Raw genomic sequence first — 7,345 nt, 5'->3', positions numbered from 1 at the left:
TTTTGTCCCTTCACAAAAAAATGACTGAAGATTCTAGTACAAAAGATAAGGATATTCTTTTTGCTTTCTTAACAAAGCATGGTGCTAGACCTTCTCCAGCCAGAGAAGAGTGGGCACAAGATAATTGGTTTAAGTGTGAAAACATTGTAGATAGAATATATTCTTTGCAACATGATGCTAGGTATAAACTGGGCAGAAATAAAACCATTCTTTGCTCAGTTTTGGGGACCTGCCTTTCGGCAGCCATAGAAACCCATTTTAAACGGGTAAGTGAAGAGAGAGCAGAAATAGAATCCCTGCAAAAACAATTGGAACATGAAAGAAATCGAGAGGGAGAAGTAATAGAATCCCTGCAAGATTTGGTAGAAGCTTTGCAAAAACAATTAGAACAGGAAAGAAGTCGGATTTATTTGCTGGAGATTTCCCTTGCAGAAGAGCAGAGCAAAAATTCAAAACTTGTAGATTCACCAAAGGAAACAGGAGGAAAGGAGACATACAGCATTAAACAGATATACCCTCAGAAAGAATTAGCACACATGCAAAATTCTGGGGAACTCTGTTGCTCCAACTTGAGACCTCTTGTCAAAACAGAATTTAGTTATATAAATGCAGAGGATCATGACCCCCACATAACCACCAAAGAAATACCATACACAGCCACTGAATTAGCTAAATTAAAAAGAGAATACTCCCGACTTCCTAGTGAATCAGAGATGGAGTATGTCTTTAGAGTTTCACTTACTGGGGGTGACCAAATTAAATTAAGTGAACAAGAAGCAAGTGGCTACTGGGGACATGGAGTTTTCTTAACAACAGGGAATACACGTGCTCCATGGTCCCTGACACAGTGTGCAGCTTACTGGGCAGGGGGACTAACTCCCCTTGAAAGGGGCGACCCTCTGGCAATAGTCGGCACCCCGGACCAACTCCTAGAAAACATACACAAAGCTGCATGCTTGCAAATGATACATGAAAGAAAATTGATTTATGACTATGAGTCACCCATGCAACAGCCTGTCAGACCCGAGATTATGACCCCCCTAATTCAAGGTTTGCCAGAGTCTCTTAAACCAACAGTAATTCTTTTTCAAAAAACAATAGCATCTATCACTCCGGTAGATAGGCTTGAAAGATTTCTTGAACACACAAGTGATCAAACCGGTTCCACTGACTCCACTGACTTCTCGCCTTTTGCTACTCCTAGCACACAATCTAACAGCAGTCATAACAGTGGAAAATACGGATCAGTGAAGCACTCAGAGGACAAACCCGAAAAACCCAGAAAAGTCAGGCACATTGCTTCTCCTAATGAAAAACCAGAAAAGGGAGAACAAATCTCTAACCAGCAGCAGTTGTGGTTGCTAGGGCTGAAAAGGGGACTACCTCGAGAAGTAATGGACAAATTGCCTTATGATAAATTGGTTAAAATAAAATTGCTGCTTTTTGAAGCAACTGCTCACCAAGCCCTTGGCCCTATTCATCCTACAGATTCTTTTCAGGTAGAATGGAGATTTGCCACCTCAGGATTGTCATTATATATATGGCAAAGGGGTCCTGAAGGCCCGATTAGACCTGTCAGCTCTTACTCCTGTGGCTTTAAAGATGCTGAAAAGAGGTACACTACCTGGGAAAAAGGCTTGTTTGTGGTTAGCTTAGCTCTCATAAAAGTGGAGAAAATTGCACAACAACAACCAACTATTTTGAGAGGCCCCTTCAAGGTTAAGTCAGCCACTGCTGGGACCCCCCCACCTGCTGGGGTGGCCGAGAGGACCTCAGTAAGGCCGTGGTCTGTTCAGATTGAACATTATTGTAACATCTTCTCAATAACTAAAGGAGCTGTGAAAAATCTAGCACTACAAGAAGCAGAAAACTTGGATAGCATCCAAGACAAACCTGCCTCAGTCATTACTCCTCCCTTTTCCCCCCGAACAGCCAGCAAATCCTTGGTTTACTGATCCTTCTGCCTTTTGCCTGACAGCTTCAAGCATAATTCCCTCACTATGGGGACCAAGTGATTCCAGCAATCCAGCACATTGCCCTGGACAGTCTGTTTTGGTGGACCTCTCTACTGTAGGGGAAGTACCACTAGTGCTGAAAACCCCTCTGAATAAATATACATGGGCAGCCTTTGATGCTCTAGGGAAAGAGCATCAAATAAATACAGGATGGGCAATTTTCATCATTCTAACCTTCTGCCTCCTCGTGGCAGATTCTGTTGTGCTTACTTTCCACAGGAGAACTCCGAGGGACATGAAGGCCATATAAACCATGATAAATATTTTAAACAGAAATTTTAAATAGCATTGATTCAGAAATATTAATGAATAAATTGGTTGCCACAATTAGAGATTTGACCAAATTACAACAATTATTATAATTGTCCTTATTGGCTTTGAGGACACTTCAGTGATTGCTATTAAACATATTACCAAATTGGGAAAAGATAAATGTGAATGATAGCAAATTGGTAATTGATACACCTGATGCTACACAAAACAATATTTATTTGGCCCTTAGCTGCATCCAGGCACAGCTTTGGATGCAAATGGTTGTTGCCTTAATTATAAGACAAGAAGAAGAAAGAATTCTTCCTACTGAAATTTGGAAAATAATTTGGAACAATTCAAATTATTTTCAAAGAGAATTCCAATCCTGGTGGAAATTAGTGAACTTTACCTATAACCCCAATACAAACACAGTTACAGCCTTTGTGTTAACAATAGGTAATGCTTCAGTACATTTGATATTCCCTATCATTGCATTAGGTATAAATCATGATGGAGCTATTCTCTATCCTTCCGAGCATAGAGAATGGGCCCGTCAAACTGGTGAGAAATGGCAAACTGTTAATTTAGAATCTTGTGTTGTTAGGGAGCAGCAAGGTTTCATTTGTGAAAGTAATGCAATCATAGCTCAGGACATTTGTCTGGACACCGAGCAAAATATTTTGAAGTACATCCTAACAAAGCTCCTGGAACAGTACTTGTGTATATAGGCAATGGGTGTGCATGCTTTAGGACTGTCTGTAATGTTGTAACTGTAGAAAATGTAATGGTAGATACTAAAAATCACTCTAATTTTTGTGTCTGTAATTTTACCACAATTACAGGATGTGACTTCTCTTATAAAGCCCCAGGCATGTCCTACCATCTTTTACAATCCAATTTCACACTGATTCACCAGATAATGCCTGTCCCCATTGGAATGAACCTGATCCTAGTTAAGCAATTGTTGCTTCACCAGGACTTAATAAAAATTTTGAAAAGGATCAAGGAAAATGGACAGAAAACTTTGGTAACAGTCCATCATGATGTGAAAGAAATACATCGTGTTACGGAAAGGGTAAAAAAGGATGCTGAATACAGGTGGTGGGATACCCTTTTTGGGTGGTCACCTACTGCTACAGGTATCCTGAACAAAGTGTGTCATCCTATCGTCCTCCTTTTGATTTTGGTTTTGATTGGCCTTGTTTTAGTTAACATCCCTTTTGCACAGGACACTCCTAAAGTTATTGACGTAAAATGCACTACCCAGACAGCGAAAGTTAAGCCTGTAACAGCAGTTTGATTTGAAATAGTTTGTTGTTTTGATTAATATTGCTTTGTCTTAGTCATGTTAATTAAAAATGAAGATTTGTTTTGTTTTCTTTTCTTTTTTGTTTTTGTTTGTTTAGAAATTATTATCATTTAAAAAAAATTAAAGAATTTTGTGAAAGAAAATTGTTTTCAATTAAGTATTTGATTGAAAATTGTAATTGTTGATTTTAATTGATGGTATTATATTAATTATTTAGTAATTTGAGTTAATATTTTGAAAAATTGTTATATTAATTATTTGGTGATTTATGTTGATTATTTTGAAAAAAATTGTTAAATCAATTTTTTTAAATTTTTGTTTCGTTTTTTGCTTCTATTCCCTTTCCGTATTTTTCCTTCTTACTCTCTCTCTGTCTCTCTCTCTGTCTCTCTCTCTCTCTCTTCTACACCCTCTCTATTGTCTCTGTTTTTCTGGGATATGCTGCCAATGTGGATGAGTCCTGAAGACTTCACGAGACTATGGAACCTGCTGATGGAAGAACACCTTTGTCGTCAGTCGTGAGTCACGGGGTGGTGTCAGAGTCTGTCTGTGGATGTGTTATGCCTCACCACTGTCTCCGATGGTTGAAGACCAAGACCCCCGAAGAGACTGGGGAGAGCCCCTGGCCTGGCTGAGGTGGGGCGCCTGCCGAGGACTGATATGCATCTCCACGAGAACGGAATGCAAGAACAATAGCAGCTCGTTACAGTGGACTGAGCTGGTTATACTGACCGTGCTAGAAGGGCACAGCTTGCTGCTTGTTCCTGAGCACCCAACTTTGACGCAGGTGCCTGCACTGGCCCAGTGCCCTCTTTGGCTCCATTCCACTCGCCTTGGTCCTTTTCCTGACCACCCTATAAAGACTCTGCGGATCCCGTGCACCCTTTGTGTACACCCCACTGGAGAAGATCGCGTCTATGGGCATCTCTACGTCTTGAGGACCTCCGACTCTCCACGTGGTAGCCATAATCCCCCTTCCCCTCTTTCTCTATCTTTCTCACTATTCTCTATTTTCTCTCCCTACTATCGCATTGTGGGCACTAAATAAAAGTGCATTTTTTGTTTAAGCAAACTGGTTTGTCCCCTGTTGTGTCTTTTGCGCTTTGAGATCTCCAAAACGAACCATCAGGTTCCCCGCATATGTTTGCGGACCCTGACACTTTGGTGGCCGCTGTCACCCAGGACAGGGAGGTGACACTGTGGGGGACGCGGGGACAGGGGTTCCCAGGCACTCGAGGACATCCTGGTGGCCTTGGGGACATCGGGGGAGGAGCGCGAGGAGGTGGTGCGGAGGCTGGAGGTGGCCTGGAGGGCGCTGGAGGGGCAGGGACAGGGTGGGGACACAGGAGTGGCACTGTAATCGCCGGGGCATGGGGACACCCGGGGGACCTTGGGGACACCCCCCGTGTTTTTCCCTTGGGGACACCGGGGCTACCCTGGCGTCCCCTGTCGCGTTTTGGGTCACCACGATGTCCCTGCAGTGTCCCCAGCAGGAGCCTAGTGTATCCCCAGCAGAACATCGGGGGACACTTGGGCCTTGTTGGGGACACTGAGGGGGACACCGGAGACCTCGCGGCGGCCTCGCGGGCGGGGGGGCGGGGCCGGTGACGTCACCTCTTCCTGCCCTTCTCTCCCCTCGCCCCTCCCCCCGACACTGCTCCGGCCACGCCACATTTCCCGTGCCACATTCCCGCGTGTCCCGCCAGCGTCCCCCGGAGTGTCCTCAGAGTGTCCCCAGGTGCCATGGAGCCCCGAGAGGTGCGACAATCCCGGCGCGGGGGGGCGGGAGAAGACGGGGGGGACACGGGAGGTGGCAGAGAGGACAGGAGTGGTGACAAAGGGGGACAAGGAGCGTGGAGAGAACACAGGGGGTGGCAGAGGGGACAGGGGCGTGCGGGAGGGGACGGGAGGGCATGGTGGGAAGGAGGGAGAAGTGACACAGGGTATGGAGGGGACCGAGGGTGGCAGGGAGGGGCAGCGGGGAGTGGCTGAGGGCATAGGGGGTGACAAAGGGACAGTGGGGACAGCTGAGATCTCCAGGGAGGGGACAAAAGAGACCCCAGGGTGCCATGAGTTCCCACCACCTCTCCTGTTCCCTCCTCAGCTGCTGGAGGCGTTGGTGGCTGTGGTGGCCACCCTGGGCCAGCTGGCAGCCACTGTGGCCGGGCCATATGGGGACATGCTGCTCTCCAAGTCCCCAAGGTCCCTGCACATGGCCCTGTGGACATTCATCGATCATCTCCGGCATACCCTGAACCACTGCCGTGTCACGCCCCTGGGCCAGGCCCTGGCTGCCCTCGGGGCCACCTCAGGGGCCACCTGGGCCAATGTGAGAAATGCGGCCAGAGACTGGCAGGACTCAGTGGCCGCGCTCAGGGACAGCTGGGAGCAGCTGGCCGGGGAAGCCATCAAGCTCCGTGATGCCTGCGGGGACGTGGCCACCACTGAGGCCACCACTGCAGCCACTGCCACTGCCCAGGCCGGGGACCTGGTGGAACACGGCACCCACTGGAAGACAGCCATAGACAACCTGGTGGCCATGGCCTGGCAGCCACTGGTGGCCCCAGCCAAGGATAAGGCGCCCTCGTTGTTGGCTGAGCACAAGGCCTGGATGGCGGCAGCCTCCAACAAGGTGGTGGCGGCCACCAAGGCCAGGAAAGAGTCTGTGGTGGCCACCAGCCAGGCGGGGGCAGCCACCAGGAGGAGACAGTTGGCGGAGATGGCCTGGGGGCCACTGGAGCGTTTGGTGGCTGCATGTGACACAGCCAGGGCGTTTCCCCAGGAGCTGCTGCTCCGGCTTGGGGACGTGGAGGCTGCCCTGGAGGGGACAAAGGAGGCATCTGCTGATGTCCCCAAAGCCTTGGTGGCCGCAGTGGGTGAGGCCGAGCGGCTGTGGGAGGCCAGCGCCCGCCTGGCCACGCGTCACCTGCTGGGGACACTTGGAGACATCCGCAAGCTCCTCTCGAGTCACCCCAGTGGCCCCGGTGGCCGTGCGGTGGCTGAGCGGTGCCAGAGAGCCATTGAGGACATCCCGAGGCTGCTGCGGGGACAGTGATGTCACTGCCATGATGTCATCGGGAACAGTGACATCACCAGTGGGCAACACTGCTGTCACTTGTCCCCTCGGGACAAGCCTCATGGGATTTGAGACAAATTTGGGAACTATCCGGACCTCCTAAATTCTAGGGATTCCATGGGAAATTTCCCAAAATTCCAGGAATTCTCTGGGAAATATCCAAAATTATGGGAATTCCATGGGAGATCCCCAAAAATGGGACCCGGGCCCCCCCCAGATCCTGGGAATTCTATGGGAATACCCCCCAAAATTCTGGAAATTCCATGAGAGGCCCCCAAAACTGGGACCCAGGATCCCCCAGACTCCTGGGTATTCCTTAGGAATCCTGCCAAAATTCCCAGGATTCTATGGGAAACCTCCAAAAATGGGACTGGAGACCCCCCTCAAATTGGGATAAAAAATTGATTTTCCAGCAAATTCCTGGACTTTAATGCCTCAAATTAGGATAAGAAGTTGATTTTCTAGGAAGTTCCTGGATTTTAACACCTCAAATTCAGATTAAAAAGTTGACTTTCCATGGAATTCCTGAATTTTATTCTTCAAATTGGGATGAAAGTAGATTTTTCAGCCAATTCCCAGTTTTACAGCCCAAACCCTTGGAATTTCCTGGAAAGTCAACTTGTTATTCTAGTTTGAGGCATAAAAAACTGGGAACTCTGTGGAAAACCAACTTTTTAACCCCAATTTGAGGCA

The sequence above is a fragment of the Zosterops lateralis genome, assembly GCF_965231275.1.
Source record: "Zosterops lateralis genome assembly, chromosome: 35".
Classification (NCBI taxonomy): domain Eukaryota; kingdom Metazoa; phylum Chordata; class Aves; order Passeriformes; family Zosteropidae; genus Zosterops; species Zosterops lateralis.
This window is presented reverse-complemented; position numbering follows the sequence as displayed.